The sequence below is a fragment of the Neopelma chrysocephalum genome, unplaced genomic scaffold, assembly GCF_003984885.1.
Source record: "Neopelma chrysocephalum unplaced genomic scaffold, ASM398488v2 Primary Assembly neopelma1_96657, whole genome shotgun sequence".
NCBI lineage: Eukaryota > Metazoa > Chordata > Aves > Passeriformes > Pipridae > Neopelma > Neopelma chrysocephalum.
In genome coordinates this window covers 1-9,732 of record NW_020925302.1, presented here as the reverse complement: position 1 = coordinate 9,732, position 9,732 = coordinate 1, and the positions used below count along the sequence as shown (strand labels likewise).

General features: G+C 34.9%; 1 long non-coding RNA gene across 3 annotated transcripts; it reads right to left on the bottom strand.

Annotated features, from left to right (window-relative positions):
• Positions 1-396: 396 nt before the first annotated feature.
• Positions 397-9,725, bottom strand: LOC113981553. Of its 3 annotated transcripts, none has more exons than XR_003538453.1 (3): positions 9,488-9,725; positions 8,253-8,356; positions 397-5,457 (listed from the first exon to the last, which is right to left on the bottom strand). It is a non-coding gene; the product is annotated as an uncharacterized LOC113981553 (long non-coding RNA). The 3 variants fall into 3 exon arrangements; XR_003538454.1 differs by having other exon boundaries at positions 8,253-8,353; XR_003538452.1 differs by lacking the exon at positions 8,253-8,356.
• Between the last annotated feature and the right edge of the window lie 7 nt (positions 9,726-9,732).

The window sequence follows — 9,732 nt, the reverse complement described above, 5'->3', positions numbered from 1 at the left end:
TGTAAAATGCTGCAGAAGGACCTAACAGAATGAGATTTAGTAGAGTAAGAGTATAATGTCCAAGGACAAAACAACATTTATCAATGTTGACTTCACATCTTGCACTGAAACAAAATTGCTTAAGATTGAAACTGAAGCCTTGCCTTTGGCTTCTTTCTGCACAGGTATATTTGGGCATGAAAGGTTTGATTCAAATGTATGATAGAAGCTGTTCCAAATGTGTCACATGCAAAGTGGCTGGCCAGGGGGATGTGCACAAAGGAGTGGCTTGATTTGTTTGTTTGTTTAGTGTTCGATTCTCTATATTTGGAAAAACTAAAAGTGGCTGCTTCTTTAAAGAAGATGTCTGCTTCAATTGCATAGTTCATAAGACAAAGGAAGCAACAATTTTTTTTATTTGTTTTTTTTTTTGTTTTAGTTTTTTGTGATGATGGTGGTGGTGTTGTTGTTGAATGAAAAGAAAAAGGAAATTAAACCTACTATGACTTCCAGAGCTCACAAGGAACAACTTTACACAATTGTCATTTGAATAATGTTTCCACAACTGCCATTTGAATAATGTTTTCGTCATCCTTTTGACTCCTTAGAATTATTTGTTTGGAGGTTTTTCCTGTAATTTTGAAGAGGTTTGACATTGCTTGACATTATTTTCCTATATTTCTTGATAGTGGACTCTTTTAGCATCTTCCCAATCAAAAAGAAACACTAAGTATGGCAGTCTAAAAAATATCTGTAATATATAACTACCTAATCAATGTTGATATTATACTACCAAAGTTTTCTAACATAATACTTTTTCTCCTAAAGGCTTTTTTAAATTAGTTTGACATATACAAAAGTGTACAAGCATAATACTTACATATTCTAGCAAGCCTTTAGAAGTATAGGAATTATCATACTTTATCATAAATTATGCAGGACAATATTTATTCTCTAACAATGGTAAGCACTGTACTCTTTTATTTGCAAATAAAAAAAACTCAGCAGCTTATAGACTTCTTCAAGAGCTGAAAAAAGAAGTTTTCCAAAATCTATCACTTATCAGCCTTCAAAAAATCCCTACTTCTATGGATTCCAAGCATTTTCAGTCTGGTCAGACTACTGTTGCTGCACAGGGTAGAAGGAACTGTATAACATTTGCAAATTCCTCTAAAACCCAAAAGGTCTATAAGAATCATCATGTTGCCTCCCTTTCCCTCAGTATTCCCTCTCTCTGGTCTCATCACAGTAATGTGCGCAGTGTGCTGGGCAGAGTTCCAAAAAAACATATTATACAAACCATCATGTAATACAGTAACAAGTAGGGTTCCAAGGTATTATATAGAGCTTGTAAAGATCTCTTATAATTTTATTTGGTTTTATTTTGTGTTTCTGTGTCTATTAGTACCTATCTTTCTTATTATCTCTATCCTGTTGTTCTTGGAAATAAGTGATTTTAATACAAGTCCTGAAATACAATGCATAATAGATAGGAATATGATTCTCTGTCCCACATAAGGTAAATCTCTTATTTCATGTGGCTAAAATGGCAGCATTTACAAATCAGCAAAGATTTGGAAAGATAACAGGATAATAAATATTACATTAATTTCAATTTGTTGTAGTTAACAAGACAGTTACTTTTGTACTTTTCTGTTTCCCTGTGTAAAACTAATCTTGGGTTATAATCCCTAATTTGTGAATATGGGGGTTTTAGCCTTTCTTTTATTTCTTATTCTTACTGTTTTGAAAAATGTGTCCCTGCTGTTCTTCCATGAATATTTTCCAAATGTTTTAATATTTTGTCTGTTAATTGAAATTACTGTTATGTTTTCATATTGCTTAATCATTGGGCCTAATACCTCTTTGTACAGTCATCCCTTGCCCACCTGCTATGGAAGTTAATGTGTTCTGACACATCAGCCTTCTCCCTGCAATGCAGTGGCAACCCACCATGGGCCTGGGGGACATAGGATCTTGTCATTGTGACGGCATTAAAAGTAAAGAAGAGACACTTGATGGATTTTTACTCTGCCCTATTAGCAGCAGTAGTCTTGAAGTCGTTAATTTCACCTGAGTCTTGCAATAATTGTAGGTGTTTGGAGATTTACCTTTCATTGGCAGACAAGTCCCATATAAATAGTGAGGTAGCCTTCCTTCAGAAATGCTTCATTTCTTTCATGTCATGTAAATGTTTTTTTTCTTGACAAAGAATCTCAAGATCAATCTCAAAGCATCTCAAGAATGGCCACATTTTATGCAGGAAAATTCTGATTAAGGGAGAATGATATAATGAATAGGAAAAAGTTGTTAGAATAAACTAAGTAGTGTATATAATATAATATAATAAACTTTGTAGTGTATTGTATTATAGCATATAATATACATTATTACATTTTTAAAGTATATTTTATTATATTATATGGTGCAGTGTAGCTCTAGCCCAGTGAAGTGCTTTTTGCCATGTGCCTCTGCTCTGTTGGATACCTTCTGCATAAGAGGTATTACATAAAATACTGTGTAGCAGCCATCTCACAATAGCATGAAGTGCAGGACAGGCTGCTAAACTTGCCCATGTAGCAGAATAAAGTTCCTACAGAGTAAGCTCCGTGCTATCACAACTTGAGTGTTGCCAGTACCAAAAATACTTCATTTAAAGCTAACTCACTTCTTTACGCCACACAATGTCTTAGTGGGCTTTACATTTTCCTGTTCTTAGGATTAAGCCGAAGATACCAGTGGAGAACATTCACAGTTTGCCACATGCAACTGGTCATCATGGAGACCTGAGATTTAAAGAACATTAGCTCCTTGGTCTTGCTTATTTTTGTTCAACTTGTGCATTTATCCACTCATGAGCCAGATACAGCTGGAGGTACTTAAGTGTTGACCACTTTTATGTTGTAGTGACACACAGCAACAATAGCATGGGCTGGTATACGTGCCAAGAACACAGTTATTACCAGCATTTATTAGTTTCAAATATATCTGGCAAGAGCTTGTCCTTGCATATCTATTCACAAGTAGTTCAGAGCTTTTGTATCTCTGTATCTAGAAGGTATCACCTGGTCTCAGTCACAGTCATATCTTATCACAATAATTATAGCAGAAATAATTTTGAAAATAAAGCAGGCAATGTTTATGAGCTAGTTTATGTCTCTCATGCAAATATCTACATATCGTATGTAACTTACCCAAAATTTATAAAACAAAAAGAACATTCAAAATAATGCCACTATCTGTATTAGGTCAGCCAACATGGAAAGATTTTCTTAATATCAGAATTGTAGCTAAATAAGCGTTCTGACACAGATTTTAATTCAGAAAAGCACATAACCACATGTTTAATCTTAAGCATTTGCATTAGTACTTTCTCAGATCAAGACTTGCTAAATCTGCCTGCCTCGTATAAGGGGTACAGCTGAGGACATTTTTTCCCTCTTGGGATCGGCCTATGAACTGGAAGGAAAAATTTACTGCAAGAATTAAAGTGGTGCTAATATCTTTATATGAGAAAGAGCTTTTTTTAAGGAAAGAGGAGCATGGATAGTCACTTCTGCATTCAGAGACTGTTTTTGTTATCTGGTGTAACCATCTTGTTTGCTCTGCATTGGACTGTAAATGTACCATGACAAAAATAGGGATAAGCAATCTGTAGGCTCTTTTATTCTCTTTAAAGATATACTTTAACATCAAAAAAATCTGCTTTTTAGGCTGTATATTTTAAAAAGACTGATTCTGTTTTCATCTCCTTCCCAAAACTAGGCCGACAATAGGCACTTTGAATATCCCTGGCCTTAGTGTTTGGACAGTGTTTAAGCATGGCTTTTCCAACCATCTGAAAATAAGTGTATTTTCGGATATCAATTTTAAAGGCAGCTGTGTCGAAAGCAATTTTATTTTTTCCCCGTAAAAGTAGGAGGTAACTGATGTATATCGTTTTCAAACTGTTTGGAGTATATACATTGCAAATAGGTAGCACCTGTTCCTTAGGGGTTCTTTATGGATTTCTTTTAATTATTTTTTACAAACATAGAGGGAAAAAAATAAGAAAAGCTTTCTATATATCTCAGGAATATTGTCAAGTAGTAGGTGGGTATTCCATGATGGAAAAGATTCTTTCTTTATGAGGTCATTCCATAAATACCTTCAGTCAAGAAAGAAAGAAAGAAAGAAAGAAAGAAAGAAAGAAAAAGAAAGAAAAAGAACGAAACAAAGAAACAAAGAACAAATGTAAAAAAAAGTTAGAAGAAACTAAAAAGCCGCTTTAGAATAGAAGCTCTTAAGCATCCTTAACTGTAACTGTTGCTACGAGCTACAGCTAAAGCTGTGGCATGCAGAGGTAGACTCGATGTGCAAGGGAGATTAGTCTAGAACAGAACACCAGATATGAATACCCCAAAAGCCACAAGAAGGGCAAAATATTGAACATTTCTCAGTTGAGTGAAAATTTGGAAGAAATATGTATTATTCAGTTCAAAACCACCGAATACAGTAATTTTAAAAATGCTTAGTCCAAATTAACTTTTTACAACCAGCCCATCCTTATTCTGTAGGTATACTAACTTATTGTAACATAATAACACATTACCGAATCATCAAGAGAAGATTAGAGATTACTCATTGTCAATAAGTTTCATACTTCTTGCAAAGCCCAGAATGTTAGACCCTTTAAATTTTGCTGTTTCATATTCTTGTCATGCTTTATATCCAAGATTCCAGTTTCAGTCATAATGTATGTTGAAATGAATATACAACATTTCTGTTTTCCTTAATTTTACCATTTTCAGAAAAGAATTACGAGTAAGCATATACTTATCATTTACATCCTTCTCATAGTAAAAGATTGATCTAAAAAAATCATGTAAACAACTGTGATATACTAAATAGTATGATTTTCTAAATAACTATTAGCACAGAAATAATAGTGATCTATCTTGCATACAATGAAAAAAATACAATTTTAGAATAAAGGTTTTGGACTTCTTTGATTTTAAAATTTAAAACTCTAGTGCACAAATATGAATAGAAAAGCTGGGATTCCACAAGAAAATTAATTCTTTTCCTTATGAATAAAATAACTGTACTCTGGATTGCTTTTCTTCCGTGAAACAACACTAAAAATTTGAAAAATCAGACTGCTTCCATTAGGCAAAAAGAATGTTTAGCTGGGAAGTCACCATCCATTTAAACGGAAAAATCATTGGTTGTAATACATCCTCGCTTGTAAACTACTTCATGAGAGCAATACACATGCAAAGATACTCAGGTTCTTTTTCCCGAGCTTTAGCCTCTGGTGCCTCAGAGGCTGCTAGAAGGAGGATTTGAAGCACTGATCTGAAGGTAGGTCTTCTGTCTCTTGCTTCTTTCCCAAAGCATTTTACTTTGCCCACATATTCCTTCTCATTTTTCTGTCTCCTTCACTGAAGACCATTCTTGGTCTTCGGTTGCCTCAGAACAAGTTAGGACCTCTTGGACCTGCCAAGGAAAGAGAAAGTGGACACAAATCTCAGAAGGTCATTGCCTCTTGGAAGCTTTTTGCTACAGGAAGGCAATCTTTCACTGCTGCCTCCTCCCTTCATCAGTATTCAAATATGCTGCAGTTTCTCCAGAGCAAACTCCAGGTTATTTGGGCATAGGTACTACTGTCAAATTTAGTTCCTTCTCTGACTGAATTTTATAACCCAAACTATAATTTCAAGTTTGTGGTGTTCTAGGGTTAATGCAGCTCTGACCAGCAATTATATCCTTACAGATAGTTTTTCCAGTTGCTGAACATTTTAGGTAAACGTCGGGGGTGGAGTGGTGATGATGTCCTAGTATCTCAGCTAGTATCCTTTTTTGTCCAAAGATATACTGAAGTGGGACATTTCATAAAATGATCCAGTCATTGATACTGTATATAAAGCAGGGGAAGTCACTATACAACTTCTGCCATTAGGGTAGGGAAGAACATACAGAATGAAAGAGGCTTCAGTAACACTTAAAAAAACCAACACATTTGTAAGAATAAAATTTTTATATCAACTATGTAAATTTTATAATAAATTTCAAGTATTATAGAAAACATCAGTTTTTAAATGTCAAGAAGTATTTGCAGGAGTTGAAATTCCTTCTTTGTGGCTAGGGATTGCTTTTCATCTCAGAAGAGAGAGGAAATAGTCAAGTATGGTTTTTCGTTTTAACTTTTTCAAGTTTCTGGTTATCCCGTCATGCATAATACATTACATGCTTAGCCTCTAAAACTAAATTGGCATAATTAAAGATTTTCAATTGCTAAATGTTGCTTCTGATTGTGTCAGGACTTTCTAGGTCTGCTTTTAAAACCATTTTACTGATTTGGAAGAAAATGCATAGTTCTTGAATTAAATAATATTCTGTGGAAACAGTTTAAAATTACCTGATGGTTAAAAGGTTTTATAGGAGATAAAAATAGTATAGTGTATATGCATATTTTCTGATTTCAAGCATAAAGAAATAGGAGAAAATTTAGAAAGTAAATATGAAGTGAAGAATCTGTGAGAGAACTCAGATTCCTCAGTCTGTCAATAACTCCATGCAGAAGTCATAAAATGAAAAATTAGAAAGTCTTCCTCATGACTTAAATAAAGTTAGGAATGTCTGGCAAGGAAGTTGTATTGGCTGAACACAGATGAGATGAAGCAAATTGTGACCAATTTTATTCCTATTGAACCTAAGAAATAAATTTGGGCTATGGGATGCATCTGGCATCCTTTCATGTCAACACAAATTAGCCATTGATACCAGGGGAATGAAATGGGGCCTGCCTGACACGGTTTGTTTGGACCATTTTCTATTCAGTACTTTTTAATGAAGCAACTAAATTTAAGCATAACTTGCTGTAGCTCTAATGAACATATTGAAAATTATTAAAATGATAAAACTATGTGGCCTTAAATATTGTCTTAGAAGATTTGTCATCCAAAGAGCCTTGGGAAAGGAGCTAATGCAAGTGAATGTTGTGAAAAGCCATTTCTTATTGTTATTCTGCAGTGAAATATATTAGCAATAATATGCTTTTTTATCTATAAAGTATTTATTTATATTTTAAAGTAAACCAAATTATTTCTCGTATTTTAACTCTTTTTCTCTGGTGTTTTCTAAACTTTTTCTCTGAAGCACTCATCTGAAACAAGAAAAACCTGAAAAGGCTCTCTTTGAAACCTAGGATAACTAACATCTTACAAGAATAGTGGGCTGAATTGTACTACTCAATTTATTTAACTCCTGAAGATATGTGTTCATTTTTTAGATAGTCTATAAATTCCTGTATGACCTCAGATCATGTGGCTTTCCTGTGTGTTGTTAATCTGCTTCAGCATATAAAAGTTTAAAGCAGCCCTATATTTTGAAATAAAGCATTTATAATTTGCCTGGGTCTCACTGAAGTTCCCATATGTTTATTATAGGTAACATTTTATTGCCACCATTACTAGTGTTTAGCAGATAGTATCCTAAATATTAGAATAAATTTCAAATTTAACAACCTGCTTCAGCTAGTGAGGACATTAGCTCAGACATCATTGTACATAAAATATACTAGAACAATTAACAGATAAATTAACTAAAAATCTACCAGGACTTCTGAAAATAGCTAAATAAAAATTGCCAGTCTGTATGGTAGTGAGAAAAATAAATTAAATCCAGGGGGCAAAACATGTCGGTTTTGTAGACAGAAGAAAAAAAGAAAAAGCCTTTTAATCAAAATCAAATCAAGCTAAGAGAAAATAATGGCATTTTTCTCCTCCATTGTCAAAAGCAATATAAATTCCCAATAAAGATGCATCAGTGCAATAGAGTAAGGTATTTTGAATGAACTGTATAGCAAGTAGACAGCTTGTTATTTACCAGTCAAAGTTTTGACTGGTGTTAAGATGCAGCTTTAGAACAATTAAATCTAAAAATCATATTGACATAAACAAGAACAACAAGACTCAGAATATGAAAAAGTAGCCATTGCCTCCTCTTGAAATTCATCTGCATTTTCTTCCTGCTGCTAGGAAAGTATCCAGTAGGGGAAAAAAAGTGTCCTGGTTGCAATATACCAAGTAAATGGAATCTCTGCTCTCTCTCCCAAGTTGCTTTTCTAAAGCCACAAGCACTATTCAGGAGCTCATTAATCTTTCACTTAAATTCCATATTAGATATTAGGTAAATTATACCTATTATGAGACGAGATGAAGATCCCATACTTCCTAACTTCCTAACTTGCTTTGCAAAGTGATGTGTGAAAGTTGTTTTATTGCAATTACCTCAGAAATTTTTGAACATGATGAATGGGTTGAAGAGATGGCTGGTGGGAAAATCCACAGAAGAGAGTCCCAGGGGCAAGCCTGACTGCTGCCAACCACATCTGCTAATATCCCAATTAAAAAGAAAATATGCCACTGTAAATTCCTGGTCTTGTGAAGTGTGAAGATGGAGAACATGTAACTGATATTGGAAGATATGCTGATATAAGTACAGTAAAAACCAAATATTTGATAAGAGTTTCTGGATGAGATCTTAAGAAAATGCCCTATATGAGTATTAACAACTTTGCATGCAGTATATAAAATGCATAAATGCAATGGTGAAGAATAAAAACCCCATCTAGTATCTTAGCAAATAATAATGAATTTTTTTATTTTTAACTGCCTGTCTTCACTACAGTGAATGCAGTTAAAATTTACCACAGTCAGGTAAATCTAGACGTTTTCAATACTGGCAGACCTGGTTCTTCATGTCTTTCTCAGTTTCAGTTCAAACAGGTGTTTTCAAAGAGGCTAACCACGAGAACAGCTTCCTCTAAACCTGTAACCTTGTTTCCCAGAAATAAAATATTGCAAGTGTGCACCATGAGTGGACACTTCACTTTGCCTCTTTCCCAAAATAAATCTTAACTTTTTCAGAACAAAAGAGATCTTACCTTTGATCTCTTGCATTACAGATCTAATAGAACTTAGTCTGATAATTCATGTAGGAAAGAACAAATCTATTTTGGCAGATCCATATTTAACTTAAGAGTATAAAAAGTATAACCCATGTTATGAGGTCGATATTAATAATTTCGTATGGATAAACTTCAGTTAAATCAGGGGTTTTCTTTTTGATTTTAGGCTTGGAGTTAGGAACTGTGAACCTTGGTACCAAGGACTTGTTTTTAGGGTGATTCACTGAGATGTGCTGTGGTTGTGTTTCATGATTTACCATACAGCTGAAAAAACCTCAAAATCATAAAAATCAACAACACCCCCCGACCCCGACCTCCCAAATTAAAAAGTTCCCGGAGTTTTGAGGGGGTTGTTTGGTTGTTTGGTTTGGCTTCTTGCTTTTTTTTTTCCGTGGGGGAAAACATCAATTAATAAGAGGGGGAGTTTTAAGTCGCGAAAAAGTCCTGCTGCCTGTGGAACAAACCCGTTTCTGCAGAACCTTTTGCTAGTCTTGCACAGGGAAAACAAACTGCTTTCGACGACCAGATTGGCTCTTTAATGAGAAAATGACTCACCACGAAACTTTCCCACTCTCGTCGCAAAATGCGGTTCCCCGATGATGGTCACGGCGGGGAGACCGAGCGCTTTCATCTTTCTCTCCGGAGACACTGCCTCCTCACTAACAACGGCACACGAGGTGACTGATTTTTCGCGCCAGTTACTTTTCTCCACAAGCTCCAGATCTCCGCAGCCCAGACTCATTTCTGATTACCACCACGCCCAGCTTCGGCTGCCGGACAAGACCCGCCAGCGGCCAAGT